Source organism: Juglans regia, chromosome 11 (assembly GCF_001411555.2).
Source record: "Juglans regia cultivar Chandler chromosome 11, Walnut 2.0, whole genome shotgun sequence".
Lineage (NCBI taxonomy): Eukaryota > Viridiplantae > Streptophyta > Magnoliopsida > Fagales > Juglandaceae > Juglans > Juglans regia.
The window spans coordinates 29,641,310-29,651,474 of NC_049911.1; the positions used below are offsets into that span (position 1 = coordinate 29,641,310).

At 37.9% G+C, this 10,165-nt stretch overlaps 1 pseudogene; it reads right to left on the reverse strand.

Annotated features, from left to right (window-relative positions):
* Positions 1 to 29: 29 nt before the first annotated feature.
* On the reverse strand, positions 30 to 8,516 carry LOC108991321 (annotated as a pseudogene).
* Between the last annotated feature and the right edge of the window lie 1,649 nt (positions 8,517 to 10,165).

The window sequence follows — 10,165 nt, forward strand, 5'->3', positions numbered from 1 at the left end:
ACTAGGTGACCGTTGAGTCAAATTTCTGATTATGAGGTCCACAATGTGTGCGTAGCGTGCAAATTCACTCATGTCTGTGGACTGCAGAGACATTTTGTAAAGCTCCCTCAGCTTCCCGGCATCTCCAGATCAATTGGAGATTGGATTTGGTTGAGAGAGAGAGAGAGAGAGAGAGAGAGAGAGTTGTTTGCACTTGCCAACATTTTCTTCAAAATCATCTGCAACTGTCTCCAAAATTTCGCATGTATCTCGGGATAGGCGTTTCTGAAAGAATCCGCCTCTTTTCCTGATACATCACGTCCTTCAAGCATGCGAGATAGGGCTGATTCCAGCATCTTAAAAACAAACACAACATATTAATCTCTGTTAACAACTGATAAGCGCATAAACAAGACTCATGACAACATAATTCATTTTGCAAGGCAAGCAATTGCGTTTCTGATACATCACATTATTCATTTTGCAGGGCCACATGAGGTAAATGAAAAGGCCAGGTAAACAAAAGCATGCACTCACGTCTCACGCTGACTTCTCATGAAACGCATAAAGTTCGTGTTCAAAACGCTGGCCACTATTCTAGAAGCATTTGGTACCTTTTTTCCTAAACGTCATATTCCCCTCTCCATTAGAAAGTTATTTGCAAAATAGTCATTGAAATAACATTAGAAAGTATTTAATCATCTTAAAATGCATGGCCAATCTCAACTATTATAGTTGTGAAAAAAGAAGAGAAGAAAATTTTGAGTCCATTGAGAAAGAGAAGAAACCAAGTCGTCCAAGAACATACTGCATTTGAGTGTAAAAGGTCTGAAAGGCTTAATGAAAGAGCCAATCTCTCTATGAGAATAGTCAGGTACATTGTGGGATGCGTTTGTGGGCCATAAAAATCCAAAGCTCTTTGCCAGTTTCTCTCAGCCAGGGAAGCATACTGCTTGACCCGTTGGAGAACGCTGCTTTCACCTTTAGACAAGTTGCTTTTCTTAAACTTTAAACAAAAACCCTTTGGTAGGAAGCCAGCTGAAAATAAGCATATGTAGCTTCCTATTTGCACAATTCACCGAGCGATTCATACTCAGATAATGCCTCCCCGTATGGCATCATTGGCTGAGATCTCATGCTTTCTTGATTCTTTCCTTAGTTTTCTATCACTGGGACTGGTATAACCTACAAATTTATATTCCAAGGCTCCATTTTCGTAAACTTCTGCAGTTGCATCTTCTTTTGCCAAAAGCATGCCAAGCCTCAGATATGTATGGGCAATAAGATTCAATTCTGACTTTGCTGCTCCATAATATCTAAGTGATTCACTATATTCTCGTTTTGCAGTCTCCAGTGCTTGGTTGAATGCACCATGTAAGATTGCATGTATTTTGAGATCCTCAATCTTTGATACCACTTCTTCAACTAATGCACATCTGCCATGGCCCAAATTCAAATTAATTCATATTATGTTGTTGTGATCTGAGATTTCCCAGAACGCATTTATAACATTTGCAAAAGCAACTTCAGCTTTGTTCAATTCTCTTCTTTCAAGCCTGTTACAACCCAGTTCATTGCAAACCCACCCCTTCTTCTTGACTACAGATTGGAGTTCTGCTGAACCTGAGGAAGCCCACCCAATGCATGTTTAGCTTCTTCATAACAGCTTAGGGCAGCTAAAAGATTATCCTCTGCATCTCTCACTACAGAATCCCCGAGGTACTTAAATATCCCGCCATTTTTCACTTTGCGTAGAAAACTTTTTAGTATTATTTCCCAAAGACTTTAAACCAAAATTATCAGTACAAGCAGCCTCTTTGAGGCTTTCATCACCTTTATCTTGCTGTAGATGCCCACCATCAAAACTCTTACCATTGTCCATTTGGTGATGGAAATGGTCCTCTTCAAGGTCTCCCAAAAATGAGCAGGATGTGCTCTTTTCGCATATGGTTTTTTTTTTGTGTGTTTTCTGCCTTAACCTACTGAGAGCCTATCTGCATTGCTACTGTCTGCACTGCTCCCACTGCTTGCCCTGTCACTCTAGCAGCTACAATTTAACAACGAACATGAGATACAATTCTGGTTATTCTGCCCCAGCTGCTTCTTGAGCCTTTTAACTTCCTTCACCACCTCAGAAGATATTCCCTACCCTCTGATATTGGATTTCGGTTCTGCTTGTATTGATATCTCTTTACCATATATCATATGGAACTTAACACAAACATCTCCATCTAGAGTCCACACCCTTGGCCAGAAGAGGTAAGTGGAAGAGTACTGGTCAAAAGTAAGAGAAGCATCTGTAGAGCTGGATTTCTCATCTTTCACATCATTATTGTATGATCTTGTTTTTTCATTTCTTTCATTGAATTTCTTCTACAATGATGAGTAACTGATCATTGAAGAAATGAACCTTGTGTCTTCAAGATGCTGACGAATTGATCCGTAAATAGAACATGCCAACTCTATAACCTTCAATGCCTGATGCAACTGACCATCTTCCTTGTAAGCTTGACCAAGTGCCAAATATGATTCTCCAAGCAAAAGAACAAGATTCCACAACTTATGGTCCAACTTTGATGTTGAAAGTCATTCTCGAATGTCACAAACTTCGAACAGTCTGCATCACCACATGCACAAATAGAAAAAATAATAGATGAAGGTAGCGTATCATCAGTTCCACTGCCTTCATCCACCAACTCTAATTCAGTGCTCTGCAGTTGGCTCATCCATCTGAGAGACTTGATAGCCTGAGAAACATGAGGTACTGCAGCTAACTTAGAGGCAATGAGATCAGCAACAGTTTGAACTATTGTTGGAGATGCCTTGCACAATGCAAAATTTTTTTGTCCATCCTCATATGGTTCATCCTCTGCAACTAATGATGAGACTAATTCAGAATTACTACTTACAAAGTCTGAGGATTCTTCCTCAGCATCAATAACTGTAACTTCACATTCTACAGGAAAAGTTTCGGATGTTAAACCCAGTTCTTCATCATAATTTAAAATGAGCCTCGCAAATTGTTCATGAGCAAATGCACGTACAGAAGCAAATGCAAATGGTGTGACCTGTCAAAACATGGATGAAAAACCCAATTAAAAATGGGTAAACACAAACATGGAAACAAGAATTCAGAAGTTCATGCCCACCTGTCGTGTAATGTTCCATAAATGCAAGCTCGCAGCATCATATTTTTCATTACTGAACAGAAGCAAGTCATTGCCCAAAAGCATACGGAAATTGTGAAACTACCAAAACACGACCCTAAGTAGCCCATTATTACCAATTTTTATTTTCAGACTCCTGCATTGGGCACCTAGGCTTCTCACCCACTTGTGAAGCCTTTTTGACAGGATCTCACCCTTTACTTCTCTCATTCTTCTTACTTTCTCAAAAAAAGCTATCCTGTTTGACTTGAGGGTACTCAGAACAACAATTGACTCCTCCATCTTTAGCAACACTATCACACTTCCCCACAAACTGAGTTCTATTTCCTCCAGGAAGGACAGGAGTTTGACCGCTCCTGTGATGAGACATGACGAGTTGGAGGACAATCCATTCTAACCGAGTGCATGGCAAAGTGCAAAAATAAAGAATCTACAGATTTTTACTGATTCTTGTGTCTTCTAATAAACTTCTCACCCTCTTCAACATCAGGCCTAAGCTTGATAAAATAGAATAGACATCATGAGCTTGTCCCTTTAACATAAAACCAAACTCAACAGTTGTGGTTGGTCATTAAATATTTTTCAACGATTAAATGCAAGGTTTTGACCAACATGGTTAGTTTATCATACAAAAATAGATCACCGAAAAAAATTTCTCATACATGACAGATGGTATTTACTTTTTTGAAACTAAACAACACTATTGAAAACTCCATTGGGAGTTGTAATTCTCAAAGATCATCAAATGAATAGACAAACTTCAATCACACACATGCACCGACAAACAAGTCCCGATAAAATTTAATAGAATTACAAATAAAGGAACAGATAGAAATACCCACCCAGTATTTAGAATAAGAGTCTGTTGTTACATGCTGCTAGGGTTCCAACTTTAGTGATCTTGCATGTATCCCCTCATTTCCATCAAACAAAGCATTATTACTAACCTTAGTGTTCATATTTGAGGATCCTTCACCCTATTTATAAAAAAAAAAATATTTGAGGATCCTTCATCCAATTGCTGATTTGCAACTATAATTGCTAACTGCTCATAACTGGATGCCAGATTATTAATCTACTGCAGCACTGCTTCTAACATGCTCTTCTGTTTCTATTATTCTTCACGCAGGTGCAGAGTCTCTCCCTTCAACGTCGCCACTGCTTCCAACAATTGTGCATGACGCGTGCCCTCTGCCATGTCGCAGGAAAACGACTTTGAGACCACTATTATGAGTGTTGTAATTTATAAAATAGATTATGTAAATAATGTTGGCAATTCAAGGTGCCAAGGCCTCCGAGACTTAGTAATTTCTGGAATGCAATTTCTTGCTTTCATTTTAAACATTTGCAGGATATAAATAGATACAAAAAGAAATCCCACGTTCAACACGTTAGACACGGCCCAAGGCCTTTCCCCATGTATTACAATCTGATCCCTTTATAACCAACTCACTCAACAACTGACCCACTTACTAGTAACCGGCCCACTAACTAAGGCTACATTTGGATGTTGAGCTGAGCTGAGTTCTTTATGAATAGTAGTGAGTTGAGATGGTTGAGTGAATTTTGTGAGATCCACTTAAAATGAGTTTAAGTGTGTTTGGATGTTAAGATGGAAAGTTGTAAAATAAATGGGTCCCACCATTGAATTTCACTATTCATTTGACATGGTCTGAGCAATTGCCCGAGCCAAAACCTGCAAAAAAAAAATTCCTGACAAGCTGCACTTACAGTCAGACTAGCCAAGTAGAAAAAGTGATAAGCAATTGAGTTGGGCCCCATGAGAGATGGAAAAGTTGTACACAATGGAGAGAAAAGTCAACTGACAAGATAAAAGTAAGTAAAACCGGAAATTAAGGTTTGTCAGTTGTGGGCCCTATAGATGAGTTCAATTTTGGACTCTATTCAACCTGTGTAAAAACCTGCATTTGGATGTTCAACTCAGTCTAAAAATAAAGTGCACTGGATAGAGTTGTGCATCCAAATGGGGCCTAAGACTCGGTCAAAACGACAACACTACAATGACAACACTTAGCCAATAAAACGAAAAAGTTGGAACCCTAGCAGCACGTAACATCTTCCAACATGATGAACAACAATTGATAGTTGTGCCTTAGAATATGGCATTTTAAAGATCTGCTTCAGAATGCCAGCAGGAGCAATAACATCAATCCCATCCCCATACTCGACCAAACCCGACACTGCAAAGGCCTCACATTTCCTAGAAAGATTTGATGTAACTGAACCGCCTTCCCAAGGTAAATCTACCAAGAATGAGCACCAATGCAAATGATTCGGGAAAGAAGCATTATCTGAATGTTGTTAACATTAGCATGACAATTACAAAAATCAAATAACATTTAACCATGTTAGAGATACTCTTAAACCAACTTCTAAGTAGGGGTGACAATATGTAACACGACTCATGAACCCAACACGAACACGACATGAAATTAGCGGGTTTGAGTTTAATGTTAACGGGTTCGGGTCAAAACGGGTTGACCCGTTAATGCACGATTTATAAACGGGTCAACCTGCTTAACATGAAATCAACCCGTTTTGACCCATTTAGAATTTATTTCAAAATTAAAATTTTATTATTGTTAAGTTGTAATATTGATATTTATCAGTATGCTTATGTTTTTATTGTTGGAATTGTAATTTTAGATATATGCTCATATTTGTTATTGTATGGTTTGTAATATTGGTTTTATTATATGTTAAAATTTGAAAAATATTGATATATATTTTTTAGGATATTGTGGTTATTAATAAATATAAATTTTAACTTTTATGTGAAATTATTTTAATCAGGTCAAATGAGTTATGCGTTTTAGTTCAACCTATTTACATAAAACAAACGGGTTTAAATGAGTCGTGTTGTGTTAACATATTTTTAATTAATTATTAAACATGTCAAAATGGGTGACGTGACACAACCCGTTATCTAAATGAATTGGGTTAGAGTTTGAAAGTTTGACACGTTTAGCTTAACGGGTTGGGTTTATGTTGACTTATATAGTCAAATGTTCATGACTTGACACAACATGAAAACGACCCGAAACACGATTTTCCACCCCCACTTCTAACCCTCCTCACCCCTCTCCCGCCCACAAACAAACAATAAAGGGGAAAAAAAAAACCTAAAAGACTTTGAGTTAACCCCTAATTTATTGATATAATATCCCAAATTGTGTATATGATGCTGATGAATGGAATCTCATAGTACTTGAGAGGGAGGGAGGGAGGGAGGAATTCAAACCCTTTATAACGATTTCAAGGGTTTTTAATTATAATATTGACTAATCCTTCTAGAGTATGGATTCAGATGTTATGTGAATTATTTCAAGGGGTTTCAATTATAACATTTTTTAGACGATGAAGTTACCATTAAATAAAATTGTTTTGTATAATGAAGGTGGTGTGTAGGGAAAATAAAAGGAAACAAAAAAATACTCCAAACTGTAGGAAGGAAATTAAGGAGTAAAAAATCAAGAGTAAACTAGGTTTTAGCAATATGATTGGACTATAGTTTCAGTACAAAAAAGAGTAGAACATAATCCAAATACTTATATATGTCCAAAACTTTCTAAGGATGTAGCGGTGGAGTGTTTCTGGAGTACATCAATCTATAGTTACTCATCAGTTTATAGATGCTTCTAGTGAAAGAGTATTATTAGCAGATATCCTAGAACAAACTTGCTCATTAAAGTCTATTATGTGCCACATCATTGGAGTCTATTTTAAATTAGTTAGGATTATCATAGTAATTTACTTTCATTTGTTTTCCATTAAGTTCTTTGACCGAGTCTTGGTAATGGCCAGTTATTATTAAGTGCGTCAGTGTGGAGTGGGGTAGTTATAAAGGGATTAGATTGTAAAACGTGGGAAAGGTCTTAGGCCGTGTCCAACGTGTAGAAAGTGGGATTTTTTTGTATCTATTTATATCCTGCAAGTGTTTGAAATGAAGATGAGAAATTGCATTCCAGAAATTACTGAATCTCGGAGGCCTTGGCACCTCGAATTGGCAACATTATTTACATATTTTATTTTATAAGTTATAACATCCATAACAAAGTCATTGAACTCGAAAATTACAAACCGATGCGTGAGCGGATAGGCAATAATTGCAAGAATCCTGAGATTACGTTTCTCTATGTAACGAAGTCTCTTCTTATAAAAACAAACGTAACTGTTGGGAATAACTGTATATCTAAGACTAACTCGAAGTATAGTAGCAGAAATAAGTAAAAGAAAATACTGACAATCACACAGAAACAACACCAAGATTTAAGTGGTTCAGCTCAAAGTGAGTCTACGTCCACTGGTGGGGTCGGTATCAGAGATTTCACTATCAACAAAGATGAAGTACAAAAGAATAATACAAAACTTCTTTCACAAAGAAGTTATCTCTCTAGCTCTCTAACTTCTCTCAAGAAAATCAATAAAATAAACAAAAGTGATTTCTGAAGTGTTAAAAATAAAAGAGGCCCCGTTTGATATTTATAGAAATAGTGAAAATTCACTTCTGTGAACATTGGCTCGAGCGAACTCTCGAGCGAGTGTCGAGCGAGCGTAGGGTTTTGACATTTCGCTCAAGCTAACAGAAGAGCGGCATCGAGTGAAACTCTCGGACTTGCATATCGCTCGAACTGAATGTCGAGCGATGCTTGAGCGAAGCTCTCGGACTGCATTTCGCTCGAGTTGAATGTCCCTCCGCTTGAGCGAACATACGACATAGCACTATTTCAATTGAATTCAAGCCACTCTTAACAATAACGATGTCTCGAAAAAATTCAGGAACAAAAAGAAACAAATCCATCAAAAGATGATTTACGGATGTGCAATGATAAGAAGATCAAGGCCAAAATAACACAAATCTTGAATCAATGCGTATCGAGAACGATATCATTCAATTTATTTACCCGGTAAGCTACAAGAATGCGCAATAAAATGCAAAAAGAATCGGTGTGCACCTCCATTGGCCTTGGGCTGCACACCGGCAATAGGAAGAACCTTGTCTGGAAGCATCCGATAGCGTGGAGCAGTCAGCCTTTCGTCAGAACAAAAATAGAAATAGAATTATGAAAATTCTCAATTGCCAAGAATTTCAACCGTAACAACTAAGGAAAAAGGGGAGAGAGAGAGAGAGAGAGAGAGAGAGAGAGAGAGAGAGAGAGAGAGAGAGAGAGAGAGAGAGAGAGAGAGTTACGTCTGGCGCGAGGGGACGAGAGAGGAGGAATTGAAAGAATGGAAGGATTTGCCGGTGGGAATGGGGATAGAACCACAGAGGAAACCGACGGGTCTGGTCCTGACGACTTCAAGTCTTCCGACGCAGGGGCAGTGAAGGTCTCTCCCTAATATCGCCATGGGGGTTCTCTCTTCGAGTAAGCTAATATGACGAAGGTGATTGGTGCGGTCTCTTCCTCTTTCTGTAGCGAAAATGAACTTGGCCTAGAAAACCAGTTGAGTACGGCTACAAGCGGGGACGATCTTCCACTAGACATTTCTAAACGCGGCGGTGGGAGCCATTAGCCCATTGCTCAATTTGCTTGGAGTAGAATTTTGAGCAGCACAATTATTTGACAGCATAGTGATAATCCACTGACAAACTGTACTGAAAAATTGTATCCATTAGTGTTTTTTTTAATTATTTGTGTGTTTTATTTAAATATTTAAAAAACAAAGAAAGTAAAATACACTGTCGATACCCATTGGTAGGGGTCCTAACTCCTAGCATTATCCTCATAGATAACTACCTTCCCAGATATATTTTGGTCTTAAAACATATTTAATAAAGTACTTACGACTTAATATAATTTTAAAGATAAATTTTAAATTTTTAATATTACATACTAAATTTTACCATTTAAATAATGTGAATGATATATTTTATACACTAATTTAAAAATAAAATAACTCTTCATTAATTAAAATTAGAGTTTGAGCGGTCTATCTGTTACTGAGGCATAAACAGCCAATAATAGAATTGTGTCACATCATCAATTGTAGAGACTCCACAATAAACTCATTACACTATATCCAAAGAGTAATGCTAGAGAGAAGTTATTATAGCAGTGCACACTTTGTACTCACTGCGTGGTTGATTCTAGTTGATTGTTTTCAACACTCACTTAGAAAGATGTGTGATCTACATGATACCACATCATATGTACAAAATAGATGCTCCCAATAATAGCTTCTATTTATATTTATTGATATCCAAAATAACTCCACTGCAACTCACCAACTCCACTATTCATTTCCGTCTCTTTTCATTTCCTCTATGCAACTCACCAATTCCACTTTTTACATTCTGTTTTGCCATGGAAGTCTTTCCCAAACTCTTCTTTATCTTCTTTACATTTCTCGCTCTTGTTTTCGCTGATCTCCGACACCATCTGGAATTAGTTCAACTATTTTCTCTGTACGTTAAGAGTGAAAGAGCAACATATCATCATCCTCTTTCAAACAGAAAAAGTGTCAATCCACAACAACGCCGGTGGCAAGTGGAGCAGCAGCTGGGTACCAGAACCAGTTCAAGCCATATATATAGCAGTACTAGTGTGTGCGAGATTGAGAAAGAGATCAATACAAGCGAAATCTCGCTGTCCATACTCTCCATGGCCTTCAATCCTCTTGATCTCTGCATCGCATACCCAAAAGAAAATGGCAAAAAACCAAAACACGTCAAATACCAAAAATATATGCTGGAAAATATATGAATTAGCAAAGACCAATCAAGTACCTTCTTAGAATTCTTCTTCTCTCTAACTTCTTATCTCTCATGGCACATATCAGTCAGCCATGCCTCCGACTCACCAACTGCATGCCACCAACTCGACCGAAAAAGGAAAACAAAAAATAAAATCAAAACCAATACAAACCATATAAAACTCGGGGGAGCGTCACAGGTAAAGCATTTGGTGGGGGTCTGCCGTCGATTGCGAGAGGGGGGAAAAGGGTCCGCGTCGGTTGCGAGAGGCGGGGGAAGGATTTGGTGGGGGTGCTTTTTTATT